The sequence below is a fragment of the Paroedura picta genome, chromosome 6, assembly GCF_049243985.1.
Source record: "Paroedura picta isolate Pp20150507F chromosome 6, Ppicta_v3.0, whole genome shotgun sequence".
In the NCBI taxonomy this organism is placed as follows: domain Eukaryota; kingdom Metazoa; phylum Chordata; class Lepidosauria; order Squamata; family Gekkonidae; genus Paroedura; species Paroedura picta.
Window position 1 is genome coordinate 27,849,920 of NC_135374.1, and position 21,937 is coordinate 27,871,856.

At 42.8% G+C, this 21,937-nt stretch overlaps 1 long non-coding RNA gene across 1 annotated transcript; it reads right to left on the bottom strand.

Moving 5' to 3' along the window:
* Nucleotides 1-17,415: 17,415 nt before the first annotated feature.
* Nucleotides 17,416-19,548, bottom strand: LOC143840643 (uncharacterized). Its single transcript, XR_013232276.1, has 3 exons — nt 19,403-19,548; nt 19,287-19,319; nt 17,416-17,802 (listed from the first exon to the last, which is right to left on the bottom strand). It is a non-coding gene; the product is annotated as an uncharacterized LOC143840643 (long non-coding RNA).
* Between the last annotated feature and the right edge of the window lie 2,389 nt (nt 19,549-21,937).

A 21,937-nucleotide genomic window follows, 5' to 3' on the forward strand; every position in this document is an offset into this window, starting at 1 on the left:
CAAAAATAGAAGCACATCTTACATGACATATTCAGGTAAGTACATTTAACTTATTGCGAACATATTAACTTCAAAAGATTAATTTGCTACACCTCCAAGTACAGATACGAGATAGAAGAAAGGTCCTATATAAGATGAAACAGAAGATAATCGACAGCCAAAGCTGCTTATTATCTAACCAATGAGAAGTTGGGGCAGAGTTACAATATCCAACAAGTCAATGGTTTCTACAGATTTATTAGGAAGAAAAAGGCACTCAAAAACTATTAGAAATTTGCTGTTCCACTCTGAAAATGAATCAAGAACTGAAAAGATTTTTAAAATGTCTAATAACACAGCAACAACACCAAATACATGTATTTATTCCAAAGTAATGAAAAACATTACCACTCCGGGGAATGGTAGAGCTAGTGGTGGTGACAGCATTCCAGTTGAACTATTCAAAATCTTAAAGGACGATGCAGTAAAAGTGCTACACTCAATATGCCAGCAAATTTGGAAAACTCAACAATGGCCACAGGATTGGAAAAGGTCAGTTTACATTCCAATCCCAAAGAAGGGCAATGCCAAAGAATGTTCAAACTACCGCACCATTGCACTAATTTCTCATGCTAGCAAAGTTATGCTCAAAATCCTACAAGCTAGGCTCCAGCAATATGTGGACCGAGAACTTCCAGAAGTACAGGCAGGATTTCGAAGAGGCAGAGGAACTAGAGATCAAATTGCCAACATACGCTGGATCATGGAGAAAGCTAGGGAGTACCAGAAGAACGTCTACTTCTGCTTCATTGACTATGCTAAAGCCTTTGATTGTGTGGAGCACAACAAATTGTGGCAAGTTCTTAAAGAGATGGGAATACCAGAGCATCTTATTTGTCTCTTGATAAATTTATATGCAGGTCAAGAAGCAACAGTGAGAACTGAACATGGAATCACTGACTGGTTCAAAATTGAGAAAGGAGTTCGGCAAGGCTGTATACTGTCGCCTTGCCTATTTAACTTGTATGCAGAGCACATCATGAGAAATGCGGGATTAGAAGAGTCACAAATTGGGATCAAGATTACAGGGAGAAATATCAACAACCTCAGATATGCAGATGATACCACTCTAATGGCAGAAAGTGAAGAGGAACTAAAGAGCCTGTTGATGCGGGTGAAGGAGGAGAGTGCAAAAGTTGGCTTGAAACTCAACATCAAGAAAACAAAGATCATGGCATCCGGCCCTCTCAATTCCTGGCAAATAGATGGGGAAGAAATGGAGATAGTGACAGATTTTATTTTCCTGGGCTCCAAGATCACTGCAGATGGGGACTGCAGCAAAGAAATTAAAAGACGCTTGCTCCTGGGGAGGAAAGCTATGGCAAATCTAGACAGCATCCTAAAAAGCAGAGACATCACCCTGCCAACAAAAGTGCGTTTAGTCAAGGCTATGGTATTCCCAGTTGCAATGTATGGCTGCGAAAGTTGGACCATAAGGAAGGCCGAGCGTCAAAGAATTGAGGCTTTTGAACTCTGGTGCCGGAGAAGACTCTTGCGAGTCCCTTGGACTGCAAGGCGAACAAACTGGTCAGTCCTAGAGGAGATCAACCCTGACTGCTCTTTAGAAGGCCAGATCCTGAAGATGAAACTCAAATACTTTGGCCACCTCGTGAGAAGGAAGGACTCCCTGGAGAAGAGCCTAATGCTGGGAGCGATCGAGGGCAAAAGAAGAAGGGGACGACAGAGAATGAGGTGGCTGGATGGAGTCACTGAAGCAGTAGGTGCAAACTTAAATGGACTCCGGGGAATGGTAGAGGACAGGAAGGCCTGGAGGATCATTGTCCATGGGGTCGCGATGGGTCGGACACGACTTCGCACATAACAACAAATGAAAAACAATTTCAGGCTGTATATTTGTATATTATCTTGTAGTAAATACATGTATATTCATATTTTGAGCATTTTAAACTACCTGTGTGTTGTTACTATATTATTCAGCCATATATTTGTATTTTTTAAAATGTTTTGGTTCTTGATTGAATTTTTAAAAAGTTTTTTCCCCTCCTTAACTTTTTTTAATGGATATTCACTTTGAAAATGGCAAGCCGTCAGTCCTGAAATATAGAACAGCATTCTGAACATACTATATTCCTATAGTAGTGACCAATGGAGTTTTGCTGTATAAACACGTCTCCTATGCTACAAATAGAATGCCAAAATGGGTTATTTATTTATTTATTAGATTTATAGACCACTGCTCCCAGCAAGCTGGCTCACGGCAGTTCACAGAATTAATATAAAAACATAAAACAAATCTCCCTTAAAAATACCCCAATATTAACATCCAAGATCTCAAACATAAAAATGGTGGTAAACAATTCAAGATAATAAAAAATAACTCCTCCCATGCTTCCGCTCTCTGGCACTGGTCCCAATAGTGACCAGTGGTTGATTTAAACTTAAATCTGAGGCACATTATTGTTTTTATCTTTTCCCCCCAGCCTCAGCACTGTGATACCTACAAGATTCAAATGCTTCATTTACATTTTAACAGTATTCCATACGACCACCTGTTTGTTAAATTGGCATTATTCCCATACTGCAGACAAGACAGCATGGAGACACCAGACCCATGGCTCTTCCAAGCCAAGGTGCTCGATTTGTGGCCACTGTGGTGAGATATGAACCAGGAATGTTTTGATCAAAGTTGCCATTGAGTCAGGGACTACCCCCCCCCCCAATTCAAGATGACTTTCAGCTTTTCGATGTGTCCCTAATATTCTACCCACAGTGATTTGGCTGTGTGCTTTGTTTCTGCTCAAATTCTCTAATGTGCACTTACTTGATTATATGCCTTCTTGAACATATAGGATCTACCCACCTCCAGAACAACCTACCCTTCCTTTTCTTCTGAGTTTTATACCCCAGGACATCGGCATCCCGTTGATTTTAATTGTCCCAACAGGCTTTCTGAAGTGCCTCTGATTGCCTGTGTTCTCCTCTAAATGCCAAGCATTCTGTTTCACCCACACTGGCTCTTTGGCATCTAACATTTGCACATTAATAAACACCTATATATTTCCCCTCTCTTTCAAACTCTCACTTTTGTGTGCCTGCATGTGTGGTTTCATTCATCTGAAACGTTAATTGATTCTATCGCTTCTCATTGGTTTTTATGTACATGTTGCTAGCTTTTATTTCGGTGGTCCTTTTGAGGACTTAAAGTATTCATAATGTCACTTTTAAGGAATGAGTCAGCCTGTCTTCATTGGATGCTGTACTGGATCAATCAGGTTTTTTTTTAGGTTTTTTTTACTTCTGAAAGCTTATTTTCAATGTGCTCACTAACCTGTACTGAGTTTGGCCTTGGGGGGTTACTTTGGGTTGAAATTCTGTAAATCACCTTAAGTGCGAATTAAGTAAATAAGCAAATAGAATACATCTCTAATCTAGGGCCAGCAAAAAAAATATGTAATTTCTTTGTAAAACTCTCTGCCACCACATTTCAAGGGAATCACATTTGTTTCTGTCAGCTTTCTTCATTGTCTCACTTTCACACCCATATGTAATAACAGGGAATCCTATGGCATGAATTTCCCCCATGCTAGTCACTATAACACATAAAGTCATAGAGTTGGAAGGGACCTCCAGGGGCATCTAGTCCAACCCCCTGCACAATGTATGAACTCACAACTACCTGCCTACCCACAGTGACCCCAATTTCATGTCCAGATGATCCTCTCCCCAACAAAAATCTCCAGATTTCAGCCTGGCCTGGAGGGAATTCACCTACCATCCCACAGTGGTGATCAGCAATTCCCTGGGTATACAAGGAAGGGCCACAAGAGACAAACACTGGCACATCCCTTCCTGCCCACCCACTCACAATCTGCCTAAGTTCATAAAGTCAGCATTTCTGTTAGAAATCTTTATACATCTTTATACATTTCTAGTTCCTTTATGGCTGCCTTTCCCAGTCTCAGTCTCTTTCTGATTCTTGGTTGCAGTCTTGCTTTTGGTTGACAATGAAGTCAAGGAATAGAAATTCTTGACCAATTCCAGCAACTTCTTCATTCTCAACCTTAAAATTGTGTGATTCCCCAGTAGTCGTAACTTTTGTCTTCTTGACGATTGTGCCATGGGGGGGGGGGGGGAGGAGGTGAAATTTACTATAAGAGAGAAATCTTCATGGGAGTGGGTGGGTGGGTATGGCATAGCTTGATAGTGAATATGCTTGAGAGAGACAGAGAGAGACAGAGACAGAGAGAGACAGAGACAGAGACGGAAGTTTGCTTCTACACAGGCCACTTTGATAATCTCTCCCTGGGCCTACCTTTAAAGACGGCCAGAAAGTTTATTTGGCTTGTTATGTTGCTGTGGCCAGAGTGATCTCTAGTGATAGCCAGAGGGTTTCTGTAGCTTTCACTGGTGATGTGGTTGCTTCTTTGGGAAATACAAGATTATGAAGCATATGTTTAAAACTCTTTACGGTCCGGAACCAGGATACTTCAGAGAGTGCTTTCTTCTGTATGAATCTCCTTATTACTTGTGATCAAAGAGAGAGAGAGGAAAAACAACAAATCCATCATCCAACAAATCTGTGCTCACTGCGTAGGGGACATTCTCAAAGGGGAGGGAGGAACCCCTACAATTTTTTTTCACTTATTGAAACTGCCTCTGCATTGCCTATGCTGTTGTTAGGTTGCTATTAACTCTGTTACCTCAGCTAGTAGCCCATTTGAATTGCCTGCATCCATTTGAACATCTCCCCCTCAATACAGATCCACAGAGATTCCTGGGTAAACAAGAAGAAAGGCAGAGCAGGATTTATGCACAAGATAATTAAGGTAAAGTTTAGGACCTCAAATTACGAGGTGGCTTTGAATAAAAAATACTCAAAAATCACCCAATTAACATATTTTTGTAGTCCTGTGATACCTCTTAAATTTGACACATCTTAGGAACTCAGCATATCCAAAATTGGAAAACACTGCTTTATATGTTACTCTTACGGAAAACTGTTTGGCTAGATGGCTGTATGGATCCTTTATTAATAGTGTTTCAGTATTAGAATATACTGTCTCATATAATGGAACTTAAGAAGGTATTAAAGCTACTTCCACAGCCAAATACACATGGTCATGTGTCTGGGAATCTACCTATGAGTATGTTGACCTGGGTGGAGGCCTAGAGCAGAGAGAAACAGTTCGTTGAGTGCTGAGATCCCCACCTTGCTCATTTAGGCCTTTTTGATCACAGGCTTCATTATTCCCATCGGCCCTTGGGTGTAGATCAAAGGGATGCTGAAACCACTTTCAAGCTGAGCAGGGCGAATTAGAACGGGAACAGCCACTAGCTTCATTAGAAAGAATTATAAGGTTCCTGCAGAGAGAAAATGAGTCATTTTCAAAATCATATCGGCACATTACAATGCTTCTATCCTGGAGGAATTTTTTGCTGTTCAGGGATCTGTGTCTACTTTAAGTTCTTCACATGTAAGAAGAGGTGACAATGGAGGTTATTCTTTGAGGGGAGAAAAAGTAAACAACCACACCTCTTCTCTACAGGTAGGGAAACAATCCCTGTAGTTCCAGTAGTGGTTATGATGGTGACGGACAATTAAGGCACTGCTCCCAGCATTCTTTGCTGCCTCCGCACTTCACTCAGGATCCGACAGTGAAGGCTGGGCCACTGGATGATTCTTCTCTGTGGGATGCCATCACTTTGCTTCATCAGTCGGATTCCGAGGCTCAGAGGCCACACAGTCCAGGAGAGGCAACAGGTGAGGATGTAAAACTTCTTTTAACATCGGGATGAAGAGATTACAGGCAGGTAGGAAACAAGGATGGTCCAGGGGGCTAGAGGACTATTGAGGGTGCTCAGGATCATGAGACAGGGGGCAGCTTTCTTCTGTTACTCTGACTGCCCCTTTTCTTCCTAAACTGGTGCTGCTGTGCTTTGGGAGATTCTGAACCTCACCAGGATTGCTGAGCCATTACAAATGATTTTCCTGTGGGATCCCTTCATGCCACCCATCCAGTCCAATCATCATGGCCCACAGACTGACCAAGGTTCCTTTTGTTGTCCTAGTTCCACATTTCATGGCCAGAGTAGCATTTTCTACTTTGTGTAGCCAATAATATACCAGTTTGGCCTGAAATGGGCTCTCAGGTCTATCTGAGAAGTCCAGTTAACTCCTGAGTGAGAAGCCCCAGTGATCCTTACTGGCCTTTTCTGGTTTAACGGAGCACTGCTGTGATCCTGTGTAGAGTTACCCACTCCTAAACCCACTGAAGTTGGTAGGTCTAAACTTTCCTAACTGTATAGGACTGGGCTCCTTTGACCTTGGTATGAGGGATATGAGATCTACCAACATTAAAACATCGCCTAGTGCTTCTAGCCAGAAGCAGGCTTTATCATGATGGACACTTAAATTGTCTCTTAGAGATCAGGACAGAATATGTGTATGTATCCTCTTTATTTTCTGAAGAAAATTATGACTAGAGAATGGGGATTGCCCCTTTTCTTTGTTCTGAAAAAACAACAACAATCCTCATTCCATAGTATGGCGGGGAGGGATTTTGTGACCCTCTAACCACTCCCTGAGCCTTAGGGGAGGGCAGTATATCAAGTAAGTAAGTTAGTAAACAAATAAACAAATACCTGTCTTTTCTTCCAACTCTAGCTATTGTGGCACTAGTGTTAAGAGTCTTCTTGGGCTGTCTGCCCCCTGGTGGCCAGCAGGCTAGTCAACTTGCCAATAAACTCCCTAAAGGTACTCTGTGGTTTTTGTTAATATACTTGAAAGGACAGCCATGTGTGTCTCAGGAGCCTAACAAGAATTTTCCAACTGAGATGCTAACACCAATTCCACCCTCCCCCTGCCCCCGAAACAAAGCATGTAAGTTGGACAGAACTCACTTTAAGCATTTTCTGCAGTTTAATTATTTCCATTGTACTCTGAAATATATTGCTAGCTAGGAACCTCTCAACCCAACAATCTAAAGATTTTGCCTTTGAAATCTAGTGGGAATTTTAAAAGGATTGTTGCAAATTAGCTGCATGGCAAAGCAAGCAGGGTGTGCAGAGAATGCCACAGATCTGCTGATATCCTAATGGAGGGTTTCCTTTCCAGTTTTAAAGTAAGGTTGTATAGGCCTGGGGTAGTCAAACTGCGGCCCTCCAGATGTCCATGGACTACAATTCCCAGGAGCCCCCTGCCAGCGAACGCTGGCAGGGGGCTCCTGGGAATTGTAGTCCATGGACATCTGGAGGGCCGCAGTTTGACTACCCCTGGTAGGCAGAAGATGAGGGATCATTTTGCTTTCTCCAGCCATGTGTCCATCAGGTTGCTTAATTCCCAAGAGGCTGTTACATTTTTTAAAAAGTTTTGTCTCTTCCCTATAGCCAGAAGCAAACCTTCTCTTCCAGTTTTCATTAGCAAAATAGAAGGAAAGAGTTTGCAAGAGAGACCTTTTTGACTTGTCTCAGTTTTAATTAGGGATACATGTCTGTGTGTACAGGAGTGTTGTTACTGGAAACAGACCTCTCTCCTGAATTATGATGTGGGAATTAGCAATTCTAGGAGACAAATAACAAATGTGAGGGGTGGTACCAAGCGAGATACTCCACCTATGTATAAAAAGAGAGTATCTGGCAAGAAATCTGAGAAAGAGGCAGTTCTAAAAATTAATGAAAAGGAATTTTATTGAAAACAAATTAAAATGGTTCCTAACAACATACATACAATTTAATCTAGATCCGCCATACAGAAGAAAGTAAAGGGATGATCAGAAGCGACAGAGGTCAATAAAAAGCTTGTTTACCATCCAACACTGAGGGGGAGGGGTTCCAAAAGAGATAGCCCTGCCAGCAACGTGGGCCTTGCATAAGGTAAAGCCCAACACAAAACCAAAAATGGCTTGTCTCTGTTCTCTTTCTATAACAAATTGGTACCTTGGGGACTAGGGCCAGGACACAGATGCCCTAAAACAAAGCCTTGATATGATCAGGAAGGCAATGTCAAAGAAATGGAGGTTCATTAATGGGCAAACCAGACTCTGATAGGGAAACTCTAATAGGCCATTAGGAGAAGCTCCTGAGTTGGTGAAAGTCCTTGGGTGAGTCCTTGGGAGGGGACTACATCTGCATCCTGGTTGGAAGGGAGACTCCAGGGTGGAGAACCTTGTGTTAATGGGATTTTTGATGTGCCAATAATTAAGGACAGGAAGAAGCTACTAGAAAGATTATTTCACCAGGAAGACATTAGAGTAAAACAATACAGGATAATTAACTAGATCAGCCACTGGTCCTGTTTCTTTGGTGTAGAGCCAGTTTGGTATAATGGTTATGAGAGCCGACTTCTAATCTGGTGATCCAGGTTTGATTCCCTGCTCCCCCACATGCAGCCAGCTGGGTGACCTTGGGCTCACCAAAGCACTGCTAAAGCTGTTCTGACCGAGCAGTAACATCAGGGCTCTCTCAGCCTCACCTACCTCACAGGTGTCAGTTCACTCATTCACTCATTCATTATATTTGCATGCCACCCTCCCCCAGGGCGGTTCACATGGAACAGAAAACAGTACATGGAACTTTTTTCCTACATAACATATAAATGGACTACAACAATAATAACAATAACACTGGCAGCCATAACTGAAGGTAACATTGTGGGCAGTTCCACACATTGAAAAAAATGGTATTACACCAGCGAAATGGCATAACGCTAAGAAATAACGTGCCTCCAGCCATTCCTCACTTTCTGGCTCTCTTGCTTTTGTCTGCCTCCTTCTCACACTTCTTAGCACTCTGCATGCCTGCTTGAAATGGCGGAAGAGAGCAATGTGCTTTACACACCACTCTCCTCCCCGTCAATCAAGTCAGGCAACCATTCACCTGTTTTAAAGGGCCCTTGATGGCAACTAACATTTTTTGAAAAAGTAAAACTCCTATGCATCTAATCATAGATTAGATGCATACTGCTGTTTATATTGCCACCCCTTTTGGTATCACAAACCTTGAATCTTTTAAAAATTAATCTTGTTGCCAATTCTTTTTTGGGGGGAGGACTTTAGAGAGGTATGCTTTGTGTTTTAACTGGGGGAACTTTTTTTTTTTTTGCTTTGCCTGCACGATTTAATGCCTATTCATTGCTTCAGGCAGTTTGCTTAAAAAAAAAAAGTCCCCTGGAGAACGCAGAAGGAGGCAGGTGCGAGGGTGAGAATTGGAGGCAGAGATAGCGCTACTTCGGCTCCACACATTTCCTTAACGTGTGGCTTGCTGGTTGGAATCCTGCAGAATTACAGCTTATCTCCAGATTAGTTGCCCTGGAAAAATGGATGCTTTGGAAGGGGACTCTTTGGCATTGTATCCCACTGAGGTCCCAATCCTCCCCAGACTTCATCCCTAAATCTCCAGTTTTCCAACCTGGATCTGACAACCCTGCCCCCTGCCCACACTGGTGGACTGGTGGCCGGGGGGGGGGTTGACAAACCATGGACATTCCCTATGTGGCATTACAGTGCTGTGCAAACAGAGCTGATTATAAGGCTGCCAGCTAAGGAGTGACCCAGATAGCACCCCTTGTATTCCGTTGTGTCCTTGTGGTGCAAATTATGAGGCCACAGTATTTCTTGGCTTCAGTTGACTCTGTTCCTTCTTGGCCTAGTCTTTAGCATTACATTTGTTTACTTTTACATAGTGTGATGAGGCGGGGAGAACTCACACTGTAGACATATTAGCCTAAGTACTGTGGGGAAAGAATATGAAAGTGTTTTATATTATTACCAGTGGAAAGCTAGGTGTCTATACCAATTTATTAGTAAAGGAACAGGCAGGTTTGGAGCAGTTCCAATTCTTTTATATTGTCCTCTCTGACCCATTAATTCAATCATCTGAAAGGCAAAAAAACCCAAGAAAAAAAACAGGCTTTATGCTGCCTTTATTGATTGGAAGAGAGCTTTTGATTCTATAAACTACAAAGAGGTTTGGCAAAAGTTTAAAGATTTGAGCATTGATTTAAGATTTTTGTTCATCCTGGGGATTGTTTATGGCTGTAATCTATGGCAGGTCAGATCAAAGACTAATGGAGGGTGTATTGATTGTTTTCCTGATTTAAGGAGGCTTGTTAGGGATGCCTTTTAGCGGGGCTTCTTTATGACCCCTGTATTAATGATGGGGATGACGCTTCAGGGGGCGGCCAGCCACTCTTACGTCCATTCCTCACAGGGTGCATTAGGACTAGATCTGTCCAGGTTCAATTTTATGTTGCTGGTATGTTGTTATCGATTATTTTCCAGTCGCACTGGGGCTGTACTCAACCAAACGGATACTGAACTCAACAAGACTGAATGCAACCAAACATATGTCACAGTTTTGTAAAGATTTGATATATAGAGCAAAAGCCAGCTTAGGTACAAATGTAAGGTGACCAGATTGTCCCACTTTTGGAGGGACATCTGGGGGCACTTGGCAAATTGTACTTACGTTGAAATTTAAAAATATATATTTTACAATACTATTTTGGCGTTCTATGCACTCTATGAAATTTTTTGTTGCTCCATATAGACCACATTTTTAATCAAGACCCCCCCACACCAGTCAATGGTATCCCACTTTACCAATGTTAAAATCTGGTCACCTTATACAAATGTCCTCTCTGTCATGAAGCCTACTGGATGACCTTGAGCCAGTCACACTTTTCCAGCCTAACCTACCTCACCGGGTTGCTGCAAAGGTTCAAAGGACGAGGGATATTTGTGTACATCACCCCAAGCTAATTCAAGGAAGGATTGAATAAAAACAGAGTAAATGTTAGAAAGTCAACTAGTTTCAAGTCTAGTACCATGACAGAGACCAACAAGATTCGGGGGAGATGAGTTTTTGAGAGTCAGAATATGCATTGTCTGATAGGGATCAGACGAAGGGAATTTTAACTCTCTAAAGCTACGCTCTTAAAATCTTGTAGGTCTCTAAGGTCCAAGTGAACTTGAACTTAGCTGTGCTGCCGCAGACAAAAATATCTACCCTCTGGAAAAAAAGCTCATCAACTTTCAGAAAACCAGCCTCAGCTGCTGGCTCCTCAGTTGTGTGAATGCCAATCTTAGGCTACAACAAGGCACAGTGTACCACAGTGCAGTTAGCCAACATTTTAATTGTCCTTTTGTATGTTTAGAAACATAATATTTAATGACAGTCAGTCATTTGTGTTCTGCAATTCAAGATCTGGCCAAGTTCTTGGAAACTGCAGATGTATATTCACAGGATTTTTGCTGTTCCAGGCAATACTGTCTTCTGGAACTGAGCTGGTATTATTTGCTCAATGTCCAATTCTCTCTTGAGACTTCTAGGCATTGCTTCAAGGGCTCCAATGACAACTGGCATGATTATAAATTTCTTCTCCCAGAGGCGCTTTAACTGTATTTGTAGGTCTTGGCCTTTTGTGATCTTCTCCTGTTTTTTTCTTTCTGTTCTGCTGTCTCCTGGGATTGCAGTGTCAATGATCCAATATTCCTCATTTGTTTCTATAATTGTGATATGCTCCAGGTGTTTATCTGTTTGTATTTGGAAATCCCAAAGAATCTTTGCTTCATCATTCTCCTCAATCTTGTCTGGTTTGTGTTCCCATCAATTTTTGGATGATCTTTTGCAAAGATTCAAGTGCACCAAAGCTGCAACTCTATTGTGACCTTCTTTATAGTCAATTTGAGCAGTGGTGGTGTGCATGGCAAAAGGATCATAGTGAATGTGAGTTCTGAGGAAGGATTTGATGGAAGTGAGAGGGGTGGCATGCATTTTCTTGTATAAGGGGGCAACAAAGGAGAAATGGAAGTTCTAAAGGAGTTCTGAGGAAGAGAGCTGTAACTAGTCCAAGGTCACCCAGCTGGTTGCACGTGGAGGAGCAGAGAATTGAACTCAGTTCTCCAGATTAGAGTCTACTGCTCTTAACATCATGTTGGCTCTCAGTAAAACTAAGAGGGAAGCTGTAGAAATATCCTCCTCCACATACCCCCCTAGTGTTTGCACTCTCTCCATCCACTGGAAAGCTTGTGGAAGAGAGTGATTATTGTCTGTATCCTCTCAAGGTGCAGCTCCCAAGGATCCCACAATATGGTTGCCAGGACCACTCAAGTCATGGGAGGGGGGGAGGTAAGGTTGCCAGATCCAGGTAGAAAAACTCCTGGAGATTTGGGACTGAATCCTGGGGGGGGGCAGGGACCTCAGTGGGGTATCATGCCATAAAATCCACCCCCCAAAGCTTCTATTTGCCCTGGGGGAATTGATCTCTGTAGTCTGGAGATAAGATGTAATTCCAGGGAATTCCAGATGTAATTCCCCAGGTCCCACCTGGAGGGTGGCATCCCCATCCCACAACCTTCAAGAGTAATTTTGGGGGTGAAATGTAGAAGGCTGCAGGGGAAAAGGAGAAAGAGGGAGCAGATTTATTTGATAACTGCTTCTGTTCTCCATTCATAGACTTCAACTCATTATGTGTTAGATTTAATTGACTGGTTAAAAAGGCATGATTTTTATAATGCCGTGCACATACATGTGAAGGACAGAAGGCGGACATGTAATCACATTGCAGGGAGCCGTCCTAGACCAAGATTCTGACAATGTCTCAGGGGTTGCCTTGGGAATTCAAAGGAACTTCAAGATGTCACTGACACCAAGTAGCGGAGAGGGAAAAACTGCAGGAGATTTATTTCCCTCTGGAGCAGAAGAAATCTAATGGTTTCACCTACCTCCTCTGCTGTCTTTATTTATATCTATTCAGAATTAATCTTTTTAAAACCTGTCTTTGCCAAATTCTCATGTAATTTTTAAAAGGCTAAATGTCTATGCATGCTTAATTTTTAATGTTTTAAAAAATTAAGTCTAAATGACTATCCACACATAACAAGGGAGCAAACCTCGATGAGCACAGCGTGACTTATTTCTAAGGAAGCATGTATAGGCTTTTTATTTATATTTACTATCTTTATCTTTTAGCATTGTGTCATTCTGGAATTCAAGGTGATTCGGGCAGGCTGCAGGTTCAAATCCCCATTCAACTTTGACACTTGCTGGACTTCAGCCATGCTTCCTGCTTCATGGTAGCTTACCACTCAGAGAGGATTCAATGAAGGAAGGAAGAACCATGGATGCTGCATTTAGCAACCTGGAGAAAGGGGGGCAAGGGATAGAAAGGTGATGAATAGATTCCTAGAAGGTCTCCAGGTAACGACCACCAGCCTACCCTCGAACTGTATACTGTAGTGGGCGGCACCCCTTCAAAATCATGCAATTGGGTTCGAAATGATATAAGGAAACATACTTTTAAAAGCTATTGAAAGTGCCTTATGAGCTTTCGGGTTTTTGAAATTCATTAGAAGAATTAATGGGATCTCCTGGGAAAGAACTGCTCTTTCTTACATGCACAAAATAATTAGTTTGAGCGCTAGCAAAGAATTCACGTTCCTTCCCTCCACTACGGGCCTCAAAGAATACGTTATTTCGGTTCAGTATAGATCTTGTTTATTCAGTTCCTGCTTTCTCCCTTTGAGAGGGCAAGGCACTATTAAATATAAAATATTAAAATATAAAAATGGTGCCACTGCCTTTAATGGGCACAGAAACTGAATTGGGCTGGATCGGGCCCCTGGTGCACAAGCCTACTGCCAACCTCCAGATGGGACCTGGAGATGTCCAGGAAATACAGCTGATTACTTCGTTTATGGCCCACCTTTCTGCACCATGGGGACCCCAGCTGTCTGAGGCCAATGCCTTTGCTCATGTGCTAGCCCCAGGCAACTGCAAGCCCCATCAAAGGTTTCTGTGCCAGCAAGCCCCAAGGCTGGGGAAGGTGTCTCTCAGGTTGCAACAGTGACTGGCAGAGTCTACTCAAGAACCATCCACTCTCATCAGCAGTAGAAATCAACCTTCCAATAGCTAACAGAGATGACACTGGCACTGCAGCCCAGGAGTACTTTGGCCAAGATGCAGGAAGAGCAAACAGCATTGTCCTTCTTATGGGTGATGCTGAGTGGGGCAGCTGGCTCTTTAAAGAAGTCCAGGGGGGAGGGCCAGTGCTCTCCCATTGAAGGCAAGTATCCATTGACCTAGCGACCTGTCACTCCCAGGACTGGGTTGGAAAAGAAGGACTGATTGAGCCCAGGGTTGGGGCTCCCTTAGAGAAGCACTGAAATGTCATGCCCATGAATAGCCAAGGAGGAAGAGCCAGACCATTCCTGGGAGTGGGTAGGTAATAGAGCAGGGGATGCAATCAGGTGAAAAGAAACCTCTTCCTGTTGCTCTATTCTGAAGCCCTATCCTGGGACATTTGCCCAACTAAAAGCATTCCTGGAGGGAGAGATAGCACTGGATTTAGACCAAACCCCAGTGGAATCTGACATAATTCTCCTGTCTACCTTTTTTGTTCTTGCAACAACTCTGTGAGCTAGGTAGGTTAGGCTGAAAGCATGTGATTGGCCCAAGGTAGGGTTGCCAACATTCAGATGGGGCTGGAGATCTCCCAAAGTTATGATAGAGATTGGCTCCTCTAGAGAAAATGGCTCCTTTAAGGGGTAGATTCTGTAGCTTTATACCCTGCTGAGGTTCCTTCTCAATACTCCACCCTTTCAAAACTCCAGCACCAACTTTCCAGGGATTTCCCTACTTGGAGCTGGCAGACTTGTGCTTTGAACCTGGCTCTCTTCCCTTATCTGAAGCTCTAACCATTAATCCACACTGGCTTCCATATGTTGAACAGCAGCAAGTATCAAGTCCTGGGTGAATCACATACATGGTATCAAATTGCCCAGTGGTTGCTTCCAAGCCTGGCCCCAAGTCTTCCCTTAATGGCCAAAACATCCCTTCAAAGAGCTCTGCCTCTCTCCCTGCCTTTTACTCATAGAAACCAAGCATGGAATGCTGCTAAAACTATGGTGGTTGCCAAACCACCATTGATGGCCTCTGTTTCATAAAACTTTAGGTACTTCCTTTATCATTGTGGGTTTTAAATGTAGGTATTATATTTCAGATTCTTTTTGCAAAGAAGCTGCACAAGACAGCCTGAAACAGCTGAGAGGCAGGGAGCAAGCTGCTTAGCTGTTTTGCGGGCTTTGTGTACAAACTTTGCTATCCCACCTATGCAGCTCAGTTTTCTCTACACTTCTGGGGTTAGCAAAGAATTATGGGTGTGAAAGGTGAACAGATCTCAGGTGCTTTAAGGAATAATTAAACAGTCACAGAAACACCAAAAGAAATCTAAGCACATCCCAAGTACAGAACAAATTAACAAGGCTCCTAACTTAGCCGGGATGAATATTTGTTTGTTAGATGAGCCCTCAGGTTCAAGAGTGTGTCCTTTCAGAATTCTGACTTTAGTTTGTTCACTTTAGCAACTTCAGCACTGCTCATCCAAATGCCAGTGACTTCTGTGTTTATTTCTCATACTTTCGTAAAATCATTGCAGACTTTTATGTGTCCATTTGGCCCATTATGCATGGCTGCCAAAACGGCGATTTCGGGTCACATGGAAAACGTGGAGGGGGAAGAAACGAAGCAAACCGGTTATGCACATGACAGGATGCAACGGCGGCAAAACCCAGAGTAACCGGTTATGCACATGGCGATCCCGGCACCGCTTCTGGTTGCGCCCCGGTCACCTGGAAGCTGCAGTTTCTTCTGCGTTCCGCTAACACGGCTTTTTCAGCGGCATACACCGAAGCTGCGGCCGGTTACAGCCGGCTCCGTGCATTATTGGTGATTTTAGTCGCCGCCATTCCACCCAAAATGCGTGCTAAAACCCCCATGCATAATGGGTCTTTAAGAGGCACAAGATGCTCTTGAAAGATCCACCACACACAAAAAAAACCTGTGAATTATTTGGAAGTATTGAGTACAGCATGAAGTGGCAACAGGTTAGTTCAACAGAGGTTCATATCCTCAACTCTGTGACTGTTCAGTAGTATATCATGAATTTGTGAATACAGCGTATGTATTATGCATGAGCATATAAGAATAATGGCTTTTAAAATTTAACACTGTCGAATAGATTTATAATGGCACATCCCTCTGACTTCCCTAAGTAACGAGATATGTCAAAGATGCATTACTGTGTTTGGATTCCTTTGGATGAGAGATCAATGAATACTTATGATGTCTTTGTGATATTTGATCACACCCATAAGTGAGGCATCTGTAGGGGCAAAGAGGCACTCTTGTGAGGCAGCAGTCCTGCTATCCTGCATCAGAGCCACAGAGAGAGAGAGAGAGAGAGAGAGAGAGAGAGGGAGAGAGAGAGAGAGAGAGAGAGAGAGTGAGAGGCCTTCTGCTCAAAGTGCTTCGCCTTCAGGCCCCATTCCATTCTCTCACCTCTGCAGGTGAATTGCCCGTTTAGGTACTACCCAGAGCCATTACAAGAGCATTAAGGATTTTTTATTAAACCTCTGACTCACATCCAGAATCACTTTAAGCAAATCATAACCCATTTACAGGCAGCAGGCAGCAAATTTATAACAGTAAGTAATGCAATGGACTAAAGTCTTTGGGAAACCCCCTGCTCCCCATTTCACATAGCAGAATGATGTTTCTGGATCACAGTTTCTGTAAATATTAAGGCCTGCTGTGATTTCAAGATACGTTACTATTAATTCCATTTGTTGGGTCTCTACTTTGGTACTTTTAGTGATGCTTCTCCCACTAACATGTTCATTTATTAGATTAGATACAAAGGCTTATGCCCCATTGTCTTGGTTTATTCAGCATCTAAATTTAGCTTAGAATAACTCAGATTTCCAACTAAGGACAAACCTAAGCCTTTTGCATGCGTGCATTGTGTGCCCAATAAAAATGATGCAGGGGGTTATAAAAAGGGATCACAGCGGCAACTTCTACGCTGTTGACATGTATGCAGATGAGGGTCAAAATTCACTCTGCTTGTGTAGACACTGTATGAAGCCGTTTTGTGCAGGGTTTCCAGTCATATGTGTCCCAGCCCAAACACCAAAATCCTAACTGTTAAAAAAATAATTCAGCCTGATTTGAGATGTGCCATTTTTGGTTCCTTCTCTCTCTCCTTCGCCCTTCCATAGGGGAAGTATAAAGCTCAGGTCCCCAAACTCAAGTCTTGATAACCCAGACTATCTTGTCAGAGCTTGGAAGTTAAGCAGGGTCAGCTATCAAGGAATTCTAAGGTTGCTATGAAGACAAAGGTGCAAGCCACCTCTGCTCATCTCTTGCCTTAAGCCACATGACGGATCACATGACCATCTTTGCATGTGTTTGCTGAGGTCCAGAGACCCGGATGTTTCTATGCAAAATGTGCCCTTAAATACAGCTACTCCCAACAGATTGAAGTTGAGACCTTTGCAAAGCTCTGAAGAATGCCAACAACAACAACAACAAGCCTTTAATAGCATATAAAAGTACAATATAAGAAGGGAAAGTGCAAAAGGATCCACTGCTAGTGAGAACAAATGCAAAGATCATGCTTTAGACATAATACATTCACGATTTCTCATGGCAAGACGTAAAAATTTTGCTACTGGTTCAATTATATCAGCGTTCTGGGATGTCAAAAGAAACTGAGTCTTTCGTTCATCCGAATGCAGTTCTCTTTTACACAGCAGTGAGTTAAGAAATTTGGCTTGGATCAAAGAATAAAATGGACAATGGAAGAAAACGTGTGTAATTGATTTTATTTGGGCCAGCGTAGCCTAGCGGTTCCTTCGTTACCAGATTGTTTCTGACCTGAAGAATGCAAGCCAGCATAGTATCATGTATCAGTTTTTTTATCTATTTTGTATCTTTCAAATGTATCTTCTTCTTGTATCTTCTTGGCTGCAGAGGAAAGGACATGCAGTAATGGGTTTAAACTACAAGTACAACGATATAGGCTAGATATCAGGAAAAAAATTTTCACAGTCAGAGTAGTTCAGCAGTGGAATAGGCTGCCCAAGGAGGTGGTGAGCTCCCCCTCACTGGCAGTCTTCAAGCAAAGGTTGGATACACACTTTTCTTGGATGCTTTAGGATGCTTTGGGCTGATCCTGCGTTGAGCAGGGGGTTGGACTAGATGGCCTGCATAGCCCCTTCCAATTCTATGGTTCTATGGTTCTATGATTCTATGAAATATCATGATACAGCATTAAAACTAAAACATATGGCCCAAATCCAAAGTACCCATTTAGGTGTATACCCCCCCTCCTTATCCATCAGAAAGCAGCATCCAATCTCACATTACTTCTCTCCAGAAATCTTGAGGCGGGTATTGAGGCCCAACTGGTGTTGGCTGCCATGTTGTCACTCAAGGGACTATCCTATCTGCTTCTACACTATTCTATACAGTTCTTGCTGCAGCCAACTACTGACTGTCTCTTGTCTCCCCCATTCCAAAGCTGAAGGCAAAGACCTAAAGAGGGCACAGGTGGCCTACAATACAACGTGCCCGAGAAGGTGGCTTGGCCAAGTACTGAACCGCTCTGGATACAAAGAAAGGCCAGTTCTGTTTGCTTCTCTGGCGGGGGAATTGTTGATAAGCTTTCCCACATCACCAGAGATGCAGTCCAGTGACAGAATCCTCTTTCTGCATCTGTGTGCAATCCCTGCAGTGTTTGCTGCCACTAGATGTCAACCTCTGCTGCCCCGATTCCCCCTGTCGTGCCTCAAGGAACGAATCGGGAGGCGTCTTTGCACTTTTATCACTGCCCTTTTTCAGTTCAAGGGCCGATTTCATTTATTCTCTGCAGAAAAATGCCTGACATGGTTAAATGGCTTTAGTGATGGCTGCCAATGCCATTTCTTCACGAGCTAAACGACTTTATCGTCTCTCGGCTCACTCCAGCCACCCATTCCCTGGTGCCGTCAGGTGGACCGTCGCTCCTGCTAAGCTCCATTTTCTTCTCTAAGCAAATATAGACAAAAGGGACAGTTTGTAGTGTATAGGGGTAGTCAACCTGTGGTCCTCCAGATGTCCATGGACTACAATTCCCATGAGCCCCTGCCAGCAAACGCTGGCAGGGGCTCATGGGAATTGTAGTCCATGGACATTTGGAGGACCACAGGTTGACTACCACAACCAAAAAGAAAGAAAAACCTATCCCAAGGCTACTAGAAATGTTTGCAAACTTTATACAGGATAAAGAAAATAATATAAAAGGTCTCTTCTTTCTGTACGGCTTTATTGCAGGATCTTACCAAAATGGTTTTCAAGGTAAATTTTCCTCAGTGGTTGTTCCCGAACATAAATGCTCCCAATTAGTACCTTATAACATTGAAAGAAATTATACATATATATATATATATACAAATAAAGCTATACTCTACCTCTCACTTGTAAACGAATTGGTACTTCAATACCTAAAAAGGATATAATCTTAAAATCATTAAATGTTCTCTCTCATAATATACTGAAATGCTCCCAAATCTTGTATATATCTTACCTCTATTTTCTTCTCTGGCAAAAATAAATAAATGAATAAATAAAAAGGCTCAGAAGGCACAGAGGAGCCGGCAATCCAGGACACTTCCTGATGGTTGAAAGGAACAAGAAAAGAGGGTGTGCCCATCTGCAAGCATCAGAAAGAAAACCACAGGGAAACAATCGCAGGGGAAGTTTAAGAGGAAGCAAGCCTCAGGACAAGGAGTTGATAGGATTTCCAAGCACACTGGAGCCTGAGGCATCCTACATTTTGTATCTTCTCTTGTTGTGCAAGAACCTGAGCCTGTTTGTGCAAGTCGGTCTGGACTGTTGATCTGAAGATCCAGTGTGGTGTACTGGTTAAAGAGTGGCAGATTCTCACCTCAAGAGCTGGACTTGACACCTCCTCCATGTACAGCCAGCTGGGTTGCCAACCCCCAGGGGAGTCAAGAAAAAGAATCAATAATTGGCTGTGCAATAACGCCTATTCTGAATAAATAGACTTTATCACACAGCTAAGATTATCTGGGGACAAGGGACCAAGCCCTATGAAGATAGGCTGAGGGACTTGGGAATGTTCAGCCTGGAGAAAAGGAGGTTGAGAGGGGACATGATAGCCCTCTTTAAGTATTTGAAAGGTTGTCACTTGGAGGAGGGCAGGATGCTGTTTCCGTTGGCTGCAGAGGAGAAGTAATGGGTTTAAACTTCAAGTACAACGATATAGGCTAGATATCAGGAAAAAAAAATTCACAGTCAGAGTATTTTAGCAGTGGAATAGGCTGCCTAAGGAGGTGGTGAGCTCCCCCTCACTGGCAGTCTTCAAGCAAAGGTTGGATACACTCTTTTCTTGGATGCTTTAGGATGCTTTGGGCTGATCCTGCGTAGAGCAGGAGGTTGGACTAGATGGCCTGTATGGCCCCTTCCAACTCTATGATTCTATGATTCTATGAAATATCAATTTGTTTCTCGGCTTCTACTTTGTAAAATCGATAGGTTTTTTGAACCTCATGGGGAGACATGGAGATCTTCATGAATTACAACTGGTTTCAGGAAGCAGTCCCCATGGAGAAAACGGTACATTTGTGTGAGTCTCCTTTCTCCAACCCCCCAACCCAACTGCCTTCTGGATGCAGAGAGGACAGGTAAAAGCTCTCGGCCAGCAGATGTTAATCTGTGGCCTGGTGTAGGTCTTCCCAGGGGAATTTCACACACACACACACACACACATGTCATCTCAAAGTGCTCATCTGCTCTCATTGACAGAGTGCAATTTGAGCTGATTGGCCCTCATTGGCAGAGTGCTCTGTCTCTGTGGCATACCCCCAGGAAGGGCCAATCAGGTAGCAAGTGACCTTTTGGAGTATGTATGGTTTACTGATGATAATGATATGTTTAATGATTTGTATAGAGTTTATTTCCTTTGCCCACTTTTTGAGGGTTCTTGTCCTGCTTTTTGCTATCTAGAGATGGCCATCCTGCTTAAGAGTCTTTCCTCAAGGTGTTTCAGTTACAAGAAATGACAATTACCCGATGATCAAAGCATACCTGATTCTCCAGTTCTCCACTACACAGGTCCCTAGCCCCTCTTCCCATCTAATTTAGGCTGTAAACATGATGGGTAAGGATTCTGGGAGTATGTGGTTATAGTAGTTAGAATTTTAGACTAGGATTTGCAAGACTCTGGTTCAAATTTCCATTTTGCCATTGAAGTTTGCTAAGTGATTCTCAGCCTAACCAACAACACTGAGTGATAAAATGAAGGATAAAATGGAGAAAGGGAGGCTTTCTTCTCATTGGGAAGAAAGTCAAGTATAAATGAAATAAATAACAACTATATGTTATATCTGTTTGAAGTACTAGTCTTCAGTTGTTTAAGACCTAGGATGTGTCTCTAATTCCAAAATGCAAACTAGGACTTTGACAGACAGTTAAGTCCAGATGCACTATACTGGACTGGGAACTTTGACTGATGGGTTCAAAAAGAATTCTACTCTTAACTTTGAGGGAGTGGCAGTTAGGAAGGAAGTTGGGGGGGATACAGACAGAGAAGCCGAAGAGAAGGATCAAAGAGGATCCTAAAATATCGAAGTGGAACTGGTAGTATTTTCCTGATGGAAATAACTCCTAGGTGATGGATCTGATCCCTATCAAGTATTAACGAAGGAAAATTGTATATTCATGCCTTTACAGATTTTAGTAATTATGTAGCAATTTAATTTATGTCTGTTTATTTAAGGCAGGGGTAGTCAAACTGCGGCCCTCCAGATGTCCATGGACTACAATTCCCAGGAGCCCCTGCCAGCATTTGCTGGCAGGGGCTCCTGGGCATTGTAGTCCATGGACATCTGGAGGGCCGCAGTTTGACTACCCCTGATTTAAGGAGTGATGACCCTCTTTCAACAGTTACAAACTCCTGTTGGTAGAACAAAACAGCTACAGTTTTGTGACTAAGTTTCCCTCATTCCTGTTGCCTTTTCACCTGACACGTTTAAAATTGAAACTTCCCTGACAGTCCGACTTGACTATTTCCTTATAAAAGTCAAATAAAACAGTTTCT